This window comes from Numida meleagris, chromosome 3 (assembly GCF_002078875.1).
Source record: "Numida meleagris isolate 19003 breed g44 Domestic line chromosome 3, NumMel1.0, whole genome shotgun sequence".
In the NCBI taxonomy this organism is placed as follows: Eukaryota; Metazoa; Chordata; class Aves; order Galliformes; family Numididae; genus Numida; species Numida meleagris.
The window spans coordinates 22,826,876-22,838,370 of record NC_034411.1 but is presented as its reverse complement, the minus strand read 5'-3'; the positions used below and the strand labels follow the sequence as shown (position 1 = coordinate 22,838,370).

Here is an 11,495-nt window from a genome sequence, read left to right as displayed (position 1 = left end):
CGCCCCGCCGCGGGGCCGGGCGGCCGCGGCCGCGGCGCCGCCGACACCTTACTTCCTGCTTCGCTACCCAGGGCCAGACCCATCGCGGCGGAGGGATCCCGTCGCCTCCAGCTGCCTCCTCCCCCTTGTGCTTCTGCTTTTTTTTTTTTTTTTCCTCCTCTCCTCGCTCTTTTGCGAGAAAATAATTTGACAGCGATTTGCTGACAGCGGGATTTCGTGCATCACGGGCGAGGGAAGGGCGGCGCGGCCGGAGCCGCCGCGGGAGGCCGTGCCGGAGGTAAGCGCCCGCTCCGCAGCCTCCCCGCGGGGCGCGGACCGCCATGTGCCGGGCGGGCGGGGGCCGGGGCGGGTGCTGGCGGCGGGGCCGGGCCGGGCCGGGCCGTGCGGGCCGGGGGAGTTGCGTTTCCTGGCGGAGCGATATTTGTTTACGGGCTGCGCTGTAAGTAAAGTAGGACCCGGCCCCGGGCAGAGCGGTGATCAATTAATAGCGCCGTCGCTCGCGCAGCGCCCAAAAGAGAGAAAAATCACAGCCCCTCGTGCCGGCCCCCGTGCACTTGTTGCAGACTTGGCGCCAGGTAGGGCAGCGCTTCGCAAGTTTCATTTTTGCATGAGCTGGGGCTTCGCTTGTAAAATTTACGAAAAAAAAAAAAAAAAGTTTGCAGCTCACTTTCGGTCCTCAGCGCTGAGGCCCTGCCCGCAGCCGCCTCATCCTCCTCCTCCCCGCGGGGCCGCGGCGGGGGCTGCCCGGCCCCTACCTGCCTGCTGCGGCGGGCTGCTCCGGGCGGGGCCGGCGGTAGAGCCGCGCGGGGCGGCGGGAGGGAGGGAGGCGCGGGGCGGCCGCGAGGAAGTTGTCAAGGCGCGGGGCTGGGCGGGGTGTGCGTGTCCCCGCGACGCCGGGGGGACCCACGCGTGTCCCCGCGCGCGGTGGCGGCATCCGACGGGTCAGGGTGCGGAGGTGCCGCGCAGGAATGGGGAATGACTTCTGCTCTCCCCCTAGAATGGGAAACTGCTGGAGTGTAAGGAGGGCTGGGTTTTGTGTGCTGTCACAGTACGGGGTAATGACCAAAAGCTGCCAGCCAGATGCTTAAGTACCGGAGGGATGATTTGCAAGTGAAATGAACTGGCAGTTCACCAGTCAGTAAGTGGATAATGCCTACTCATCCTCTGCCGGCTCCTCAGATCAGTTTCGTGCCTGCAGCCCAGCCTGGAATAGCTAGGGTGTGAAACTTGGTGGTGCCGATGTGCTCACCCATGACCTCTTGTCATGTCCCGGCACAGCCGTGCTGACCGTGACCAGCACCAGTGATGTTCATAGGTTTTTACAGACCAATCTAATAGCAATGAAATAGGTACAATGACCCATAGCTGAACTATTTATGGAAAACGCTGCAAAGCAGTTAATTGCATGTTAAGCAGGTAATCACAAGGGTGAAGTTTTATATCTGACAGCCGTAACTCTGCTGTATGTGCTGCAGAGAGCCCTCCAGGCCAGCCTGGGCCTTGCACCACTGCTCCTGCTGCCCTGCATCCCGGCTGGCCTGCGGGCACCACGCTGGGACTGCCTCCTTCCTTGGCCGAAAGGTGTGCTGTCACCGCTGCATTCCTCATAATACAATGTTTCCCTAGAAATGCCCATTTCACTTTGTCACTCGCTGTGGGGACGTGGCAGGATGTTCCCTGGTACGTTCTCAGACGTGGGGTCTGATTTTTGGGTGGTGCTGTGTGGAGCCAGAAGTTGGATTCAGTGATCCTTGTGGATCCCTTTCAACTCAGGATATACTGCGATTCGCTGTTACCTGCTTTTCTGAGCCTTATCTGAGGTTGGAATTTTAACATCCCAAGTGCTGCTTCATCAACACTCCACATATGCGTATATAGTATGGAAGTTAACCTGTGGCTTTGTAATTTGTCAAACAAGGTCATGCCAAATTGACCGTTTAGTTAGAATTTAGATAAGTGATTTTTTCATAAGAAGACATGTCATGTGCATTTTTCTTCTGTAGCTAATAATCTCATGTACTTTGGAAAAAGGAAAGGCTCCTACATGCTGCACTCCAAGGTTTTGTTGCAAATAAATGATTTTGTGATCCTTTACATTGCAGCTGACAAGTAGATCAAGTTTCTGAAGTTGGAAGACTCCAGCAAAGGGCTGGCAGCATTATGAGGGTGGCAGTCAAACCAGCACATCTAAAAAGCCATAAAAGCTCAAATACGAGTAATTCAACATGAATGGCAAAACAAATCACGCAGACTTCACTGTGGAAGCCAGCCTGGGAACAGAGTGTGGGCTCAGCTTGTAGATACAGTGATAAGGGCGGCACTCAGCAGCCCTGCCATTGATGCATGCCCTGCCCTGGACACAGTGGGGCCAGGTAGGGTCCTATGAGTAAGCATAGTGTAAGGAACCTCCCTATCTAACACTGACTCACGTCACATTTGGAGGTTGAAGAAAATCTCCATGTGATACCCACTTTGTGGTGTTGGCCTCTGCTGATCACGTGCCTCTGATTTGGGTTTAGGACCATAGAGCAAGTCCTTCTTTCAAGTTGCCTTGCTTTTGGGGAGCACTCAACAGGGCTGGGTAGGAAGAGGGACTTCCTAGGTTTTAAGCTTAGAATTCCATTGTGCATGCTTCTTCGGCCCATTTCCACAGATATAGGGAGGTTTGCTGTTGTAAACTGAGATTGCAATTTAGCATCTGGTAACAAGTGTGAGAAGAGCGTTAAAAAAACAGTCATGTAAAGGACTACAGGTTTCCTAAAGCAGTGAGATAATATTCTGCTGTGAATGTTTTAAACTCTTATAGTAATTTTTGCTTTGTTCCCATCTAGCAGGGAATATATGTCTCTAAGGAAGTTGCTTGGGGAGGACCTTCCTCCCCTTTCCCAGTTCTGTAAGGACAGTGGTGAGCTGAGGGAGAGTGGCCCTGGGATCTGTAGTGTCATTGTGAGATTCTGGTGCTGGAAGGCTGCATCTCTTTATGATGTGTCATAGCAACTTGCGAGATAAGGCAGTTTCATTTCAGCTTCCTTAGAAATACTTAAAAAACAACAACAACAAAAAAAACTGGTGTTTGGTAGATGCAAAGTAATTGGTGATGGGGGAAAAATTTGTTTCCCTTCTTAGGCCTTTTTTGATACTGTATAGCTTCCAGTGAAAAATTGTGATCAGATTGGCATATTTTTCTGCCTCTAAAATCAGAGGGATCCTTTTGCCTCTCCCACACCTCTGCGATGGAGATAGCCACATCTACAAGCACAGACATTAGTTCTGCCTGGTCTTGGCCTCCAGGCGCTTGTGTGCTTATGCAAGTTGAGCAGCACCAGCAGTGGCAGCGAGCAGCTGGATTGCTGTGCCTGTCAGTGTCGTGGGGTGGGGAGCTACGTTTGGCACTAAAAAAACGAAGGCAGCAAACTCTGTATGGCTTGCCACATACGAAGGTATAAAACCTCTCTGACTTGTCTGGCTCTGAGAAGCTTATTACTGTCATCAATTGCAGGGCTGTAAGGGGAAATCAGGCCTTCTAAGATAAAGACAAAAATAGCACATTCAAATATATTTTAAGAAAGACACTCTTCCTTCAAAGAGTGTGTCTGAGCACGGCTCAAAGGACAGTGGCCTAAGTTTCATCTATTTTGGTTACTTATTTATTTTTAACTTTTTGCTTGCAAACAGACAGGTTGCAGAGATGCGTGGCTCCAACTTCTCAGTAGTGCGTGTTCGTGCGTGGTGTTACCTTGCAGAGTTTGGGTTAGCCTTTCTCCTTAAGCCTCAAGGTGCTGAGCACAGACCTTGCACAGTCTCCATGCTCATCTCTCTCTGTAGAGTCCAGCCAGGAGGATGTCTGTCAGCCCTTCTTCATGCTGGTTGTTTAGGGCAGGTGTGCATTTTCTGTCCCTGTTGCACGGCTGTGTTGCTGCAGGGTCCCCAGCAGCATCCAGGCGGTGTAGGCCTGCTGGAAGCAGAGGGCTCGGGCACCACCATGCTGGGTTCTCTAGGCCCCACCAGTGCAGGCCCAGTTCTGGGGAACAGCTTGCCCTTACAACATGGGCCCATAGTATCAGTCAGAAGAATCAACCCAAATCCTGTGCTGTTTCCCTGATTTCCTCTAGTGCTCCCTTTCAGAGAATTCTGCTGAGAAAAGGGTGGCATCGATGTTTGTGGGGAAAAGCTGGAAAATGCGTTCAGGCTACAATCTGCCCAGAGAAGCTGTGGTGCCCTTTCCCTGGAGGCACTCAAGGCCAGGTTGGATGGGACCCTGGGCAGCCTGAGCTGGGGGTGTGGGGTGTCGGGGGGCAGGCAGCCCTGCCCATGTCTGGGATTGAGGCTGGGTAGGCTTTGAAGTCCTCTCCAACCCAAACCATTCTGTGATTTTCTCATTCTGTGATACAGCCTGCTGCCTCTGAAACCATAAGGCAAGCACCCAGTCTGTGTTACTTTCTCCTCAAGAAGATGGTAATTTGGGGGACTCACAGCACATTTTTAATGGATGCTACATTACCCTGTAATGGGGTATGCTTTTTAGAGGTTGCAGTGGGGGTCTTGCAACATTCTGGGTGAGCTCTGTAGTGTTGGGTGTATTTTGAGGTTCTGAGTGAAATGAGTCTTGTGGTTTCAGCTTACTCTGTAACAAAGGGTGACATGTCTCACACAAACAGCCCACCTAAGTTTTCATAGTGACTGATGATTTGCTCTGGAAAGACCAAAGGTGCTGATATGATGTAAACTCAAAAGGTAGCAGTTTTTTTTTTTTTTGGGGGGGGGGGATGTGGGTGTTGAGGGGAAGGAGGCTTGTCTTTCTCCAATTTACAGTTCAAAATTTGTTAGAATTTCATTCAAATCTCTGATCTTCAGCTTTCCATCTGCTGGTCAGTTTACTTTCCATGTACATAGCCCCACATACCAAGTTTCCCTACTCCACCGCTGAGACCTTTGCACAGCAGCCATCCTGGGCCTTATCACAAATTTTCTCAAGTCTTTTTAGTCCAGCAAGAAAATGGTTGCTGCCTTTCCCCTCCCTCCTCTCGTCAAGTACTCATTGTAAGATTTTTGATAGAGACTGCATTGTGATATGTCCTTGAAGTGCTGCGCTGCAAGGTTTTGTTTTCCCTTTTTATTTTTTCTTTCACATTTAGACTTAGTTGGATTTATAGCAAAGCAGGATTGTTGCAGATGCTCTTTTTTTATATATTTTGTTGTTATTTTGTTGTTTGTCAAAAATCTTTGTTCAGTAATGAGGAAAAGCTTTGACTCAGATACTAAAAACTCCAGCTAACCTTAGAGTGGTATTAAGACTGCAAAAACATGGATTGGGAAAGAATTGCACCAGCAGAACATATATAGGTTAAATATTGAATTATTAGCTGCACTGTTTTAAAAGGTAGATTTTTTCGTTCACCCTGTCACAAGGTCTTTTCAAGGATAACAGAGTCCATTTGAGATACAGAGCCTACACCAAGTACTTTTTCTTTGAGTGAACTTTAAATCCTAAATAACTCCTTCAGCACCAATCTGTGATGAACAAACCTTACTGAAACCTGTGAAGTAAGTGACTATTACATTTAAAATTTGGTCATGGCTGAAGTTCTCTATCTTAAAAGTTGATTCTTAGCTGACCATACAAAGATGCTTTACAGACCCATTTTTGTCTTTTTTCTCCACTCTCCCCCATGTACACTATTTTCATTGATGGGGAAGTTTCATTTCCTTTATTTATATATATTTTAGTGTATGGGTGTTTAGGGGGTGTGGGGAGGATAGGAGCGAAGTCTGTATGTGACTTTTTATTTAAAAGAAGAAACCTAATACTAATGGGTTTAGAAATGGCCTTGAATACATTCTCCCATTAAATCCAAAAACTCTACTGATAAAATAGTGCGTGTTAGAGGATCAAGGGGTTTTGCAACCGTTCTGGATGGGTAAGAATCCTGTCTGATCTCCAGTTGTATTAGCAGAACAGTATTTTTCCCAGTATCATCATGTTTCACATGCCAAATCTAAACTAGAAATGCCTTTTCTTGGAAGGATCTCTATTTACATTTGGAGGGCTATGCCAATTACAGCTATATTAACAAGCCTTTTTTTTTTCCTCTCTCTTAATCTTACACTTGACCTAAATAGTAAGTTCTTTCATTTTCTTAACAGAACACACAGTACAGTCCTGGCACATAGCTTTGAAGCAATCAGTGGGGTAAACACTGCTGTCCTGTGGCACAAATGCAGATAGGCACTCTTGCAATACGATGTTCTTAAGGGAGTTCTGATGAAATTAATGCTCTTGGAGCTTTGCGTGAGTTGAAATAGTCCTATGCTATGCATGCAGAATTGAATGTAATTAATCTGTAAGAAGGAACTGTATTATTCATATGCTGTAATACTTTTTTTTTCCTCTATATACTTTAATTTTGAATACAATTTCATAGTCCAGCAGATTTGGAGATACTGCATTATAGATTTGTGAAAGTTTGAAGGTATAAGATAAGATGCTATTACTACTCACTTTGATCAGAGACTAAAGACTTTATGTTCTTTTGGACAGTATAGTAATGCATGATGCAGGAACAGGTAAGTGGGGTTGTTTGGCAGGAGTCCGTAACTCCTAGCCATGTCAGGAGGCCCTTTCACCTGCTAGGCTGTCTGTGTCTGCTGCTGCTGCCCAGTGGACTCCTTCTGGGAACAGAGAGGATGTCCTGGTGGAAGAGCCTGTTTGTACCAGAAAATCAGCTTGATAGTAAATAGTATCACTTTTTTTCACATGCAGATTTCCTAGTTACTAGATCTTAAGATTTGAAGTGTTAACAACAGCAGTGGGGTATTAAATAAAACGAGAATGCTGGCCATTCTTCATGTGATTCACGTCTGCCACAATGATTAGTATGTAGAAGACCCTATATAGCTGAGTTTTCTTTTCCCGAAAATTCAGGCCACCAAAGCTCTGAGATGTAGATAGAGTTCCTTAAATATCTTCCCTATTGCTTCCTTTTGGCTGCCTCTCATTTTGTTTCATCCTGAGCATAGGAGAGGGGTGGTTGTCTTTCGGTTGATGTGCACTTATATCAGCAGCAAGAGCATCACACCTTGTGCTCTCTCTGGAGGCTGAAAGTAGCTGCTTGCAATAGCTCTTGGGTTGCTGTGGAACTTCAGATAAACTCTGTGGCAGTTACCAAAGCTGTGTCTGCTGAACGCGAGAGGTTGTAGTCCCCCGAACCACAAGTTTACGTTACGAGTAGCTCAGCTTTGAGTGCAGTGGTTTGGTTGCTGCTCATGCCCCTGAGGTACTGAAAGGGAGTGGGTGGGAGCACTCCAGTTGCTAACCCTATGAATTTTGATGGAACAAAAGAAATATTTAATGATCACCTACACGGAGTCTTTTCAGGAGTGTTGATACTTCAGCCGTCTTTTTGGGCTGCCGTGCAATTTGAATTCAAGCAAAGGTCTCCCACGTGGTTATTTGCATGTGTCCTCCTATCTCTATTTTATATCTGCAATTTCAGTATGTGCTTCCAGAATTACCTTTTCGTTCATTTCCAATCATTCTTCAAAGATAACTGGCAAAACCAACAGGTTGGTTGTGACTTTACAGCAATAGATGGTATAAAACTTTGATCTCCTTGTTAAATGAGTTTTCTTCATGTGTGGGCTGGGTGTGTAGTGTGTTGTCTTAGTTTTTATTGATCAGTGTAAAAATGTGAATTCAGCATCACAGCAGTGATAATAAACAAGTACTTGCAGTGATATTCTAATGAGTTGCTGGCAAAAATAGGGCAGAAAACCGTCTCAGATATTGACATGATTTAGTGGTGAGATGCTCAACAAGGATGCTTGATATAAAAGGACTGAGTAAAGCTATTTAAGTTCTTTCTTTCGCAACACAACCCAGCAGGAGTATTCCAAGCAGGGCAAGATGCAGTATTTTTGTATGCATTTGGGCAGCAGCAGTGGCATTCTTTCCTCTGTCCAGAAGAATCCTCACCATCCCAGTCACGCCAAGATAGGATGGGTTATTGGAGCCAGCTATCTGCTTTATTAGGTGTCTTTGAACGTAGGCAGTGAAGCAGTCATTGCCTTGCAGTCTTCTTCTGCGGGAATGCCCTGTAAAACATCCACACCTGCTTCTGTAAGTGTGCATGGCAAAGCATCAGTTACAGAGAGGAGGGAGGGAGGTTGCTGAATTAGCAGGCAATTTAAGTATGAAAAAGTGAGATTCATATTCATAACTATGTTGAAACCAGATTTTATGAGTACAGTAGGGACATATCTTCATTTAAGATGGCAGTAATTCTTCTAAGCCAGAATGTTTGCAGAGGTGCAGGCAGGTAGCTTCTCCTTTTTTTCATTGATGCTGCGTGTTTTCAAGACTAGAAGAGACTTCTCAGTGGAGGTGATAGACAGAAATCCTCTGAATTTTTTCATCATCTAGGCTTGTTCTATTCTGTCAGCTGAGTAAACTGGTACCTGAGCTGCACGGATCAAGATAAAAATGTATTGCTCCTGCCTACGTGTGTGTTTGATAAAAGCAGAAAATGAGAAGAAAAATTTACCTGAAGAAAAGTGATTTTTTTTTTTCAGGACTGTGAAGTTTTGAAAGAGCTGGATTATAATGAACTTTAATACTTTTCTAAAGTTGCTGCTATTATAATGAAAAAGCATGAATAAGAGAATATGCCTTGCAGGTAAAATGAAAAAAGGCTTCTCCACTTGTACGCTCAAAAACCAAAAATGCATTGCAGAGGATGAATTTTACCCTTCATTTTGCTCATAGTAAAAATTAGTCTTTGAAGTTAAAAATGGCTTTAGATTTAAAGAAATAATACACCTGAGAAGGGAGGTGCACAGAAAAAAGACACTGGGTTAAGTGCTGTTTTGTTAATGAAAAGCATATATGGTAAGCTAACTGGGGCTGCCTGCATAGTGAGATTCTGCCAGATATGAGCAGGGGTGATAAAATAAAGCTCTATCAGACTATTATTTCCAAGATTTCCAACTTTCAGAAGAAATTTTAGTCTGAATATTGAGTGTGCAGTTATACATGGTAGCCTAGTGCTGCAGAATTACAATAATTTATGAAGGGAACGATACTTTCTTGCTTCAAGCCTGTTAGCATATGATCCCTAGGCTAACTAACTGATAGTTAGTTAAAGTAGAGGTTCATTAAAATAACATAGGCTCATCTGGTTTTAAAGACCAGCTCTCAGCCAGTAGGCGCTGGTCCAAAACTCATAAGGCTGCGACACAGACTTTGTGGAAGTGGCATGTAGATTGCTGCATAAAGCTGGTTGATGGAGAAGCTTCCGTTGGATTAAGTGTGCTTTGTATTGGGCCACGTTTTACAATTTTTAGTCATCTGTAGCAATGTCTCTTCATACTGTAGTCAGTTGAACTACTTGTGTGACAGTTTGAAAGAAGGTGCAAGATTGGGTCAGTGTATTAAGGCAGCTCTTAGCTGTAGTTATTTTACACTGTAATAAGTATATTTTTCTAGTTGAAGGGTTGTAATTACAAAGCAGATGATGTGCTTCAACGATGTGAAGAAAATCCTTGAATTTAAGCCCCACACTATACTTAGCACAGTTTTTTTCAGGTGGAACTTTTACTTTCAGGTTATTTCTGGAAAATCCGTACCGCTAATTATGTAAATTGTGAGGAATGAAAAAAGAGAACAAACGAACAGGGCATCTTATTTTAGCTTCCATCAAATCTGAAGTCATACATGGCCATTCTAGCTGTCTGCGCAATTCTGCCTGTGTTGTTGGCTGCTGCTTTTGCTACCAGCAGGCCAGATCACTTAAACTTGTTCTTTCTCACATGCTTTGCACAACCGGGTTGCCAAACTGTTAGCCAAAAGTGGGAACTGGGGATTTCTTTTGCTGCCTCCTTCCTTACGGGTCTCAAAGTTTTGTGCTCATAGCGAATATGGGATCTTTTTTGGTTGGTTGGTTGGCTTCTCTGCTGTTGTGTGGGCATGCACCTTGTTTTTAGGTCAGTCTTGTTCTGTAGCAGGACATTTTGTACCTGCACCCATTGCCTATTAAGGCAATAAGAATGTCTCCTTGAATGAAGTGGAGCCAGATGTCAGGGCTGTCTGCAGATCAGAGCGAAGGGGATGGAAGAAGCAGCGTTCGAGTGAATGAACAAACTTTCAAGCTGAGTCAGTGATACACATACAGTATGTGCTGTGGAGATTAGTCACCACTTACTGTAAGTCTTTCTTTATGGCGCTTGGTGGACAAGCGGCTGTATCAAGCTGCCGTAAGCGAGCTTTGTAGGCTGGGAATTCAGGTAAATGTTATTTCCACAGTATTTTCCCATCAAACAACAGCAAGAAGAAAAGACAAAACCTAAAGTCTTGTGAATTACTGAGCTAAAGGCAAAAGAGATCTTTTAGTTATCTCATAGTGTTGCTATCTTTCTTAATCTGTGAAAGTAGTAGGAAAGCAAATAAATTATGCAACAACTTTTTTTTTTTTTTTTTTTTTTTTAAATATAGAAACCTGTGCGTACATGTTATTAGTTCTGTTCTGCCCTGTCCTGTGCAGGTTGGTTTGATTTTCTTGCTTTTTTTTTTTTTTCATTAGGTAGTTTTCAAGCTGCATTTGTCTGAAATACCAATTTACATGATGGTAACAGAAAAACAATTACAGGGAAGGATATTCATCTGTAAAAAACACTGTTTTCATTTGCCAAGCAGAAACTTCAGGAAAATTACCCTCCAGGTTGAATTTTCTCATAAATGTTCTCAAGTTCTGAAATTATTTACTGGCATAATAGGTATGCAAAGCACTTAAGGCAAAGTTTGTATTCAAAGAGTTACTTTTGGGAGGGGAGGTGGGGAAAGTGATTTTACTATTTTAAAAAAGAAGGTAATATAAAAAAAATAAAAAATATTTTAAAAGGTGAAATTCTTGTGCACTCTTTTCTGAGTTACTCAAATGCAGTAGCTTTGTGGGTGGCTTCTAGTCTATTTGGTGGAAATATATTTTTTCTTAATTTAGCTGGGTATTTTTTCTAATTCTTAGATGCTCTTTCTCTCTCTGATCCCAACCTGTTTTGGTTGGCTAGTTTAATCTGTCCTTGGAGAAATGTTAATTTCAGCTATGATTTTACCAAAATTGCTTTATAGTTGTTACAGCAAGATTTTTTTTTTATAGTTTGTTTAAAATTACTTCCTCCCAAAAGAAAAAAAAAAAACAAACCAACAATCAAACATCATTTTGAAGAGTGAGAACCAGACGATGTTGGCACTGCTGGGTGGGACTGCAGTGAAGCTGCGTGCCCGTGCAAGTGGCTTGGCTCCTGCTCTCCAGAGGATCTGATCCTGCAGTGGTTTGGAAGCCCTCTGAAGAGCAGGAATGAAGTCTGGAAGAGTTATTAAGTTGTGGGTTATCTCGCACCGTTTATTTGAAATGGAGGCCAGATGATTTACATATCTCTGTAGCTTGGATCTGAAAAAAGATCTTATTTTTTATTTTACCAGCCTTTGTGTGGAAATGACATCA

At 44.2% G+C, this 11,495-nt stretch overlaps 1 protein-coding gene across 3 annotated transcripts in view; it reads left to right on the top strand.

The window, feature by feature from the left end:
• The window catches only part of TRERF1 (transcriptional regulating factor 1), a 100,462-nt gene continuing 88,982 nt past the window's right edge, over nucleotides 16–11,495 (top strand). For 2 of the 3 annotated variants that reach the window (XM_021389425.1, XM_021389421.1), the window contains exon 1: nucleotides 16–277. The gene's annotated coding sequence lies outside the window, so the exon portion shown is untranslated. Of the gene's footprint in view, nucleotides 278–372; nucleotides 576–11,495 lie in introns of those variants that run through there. The other variant, XM_021389422.1, reaches the window with a different exon arrangement.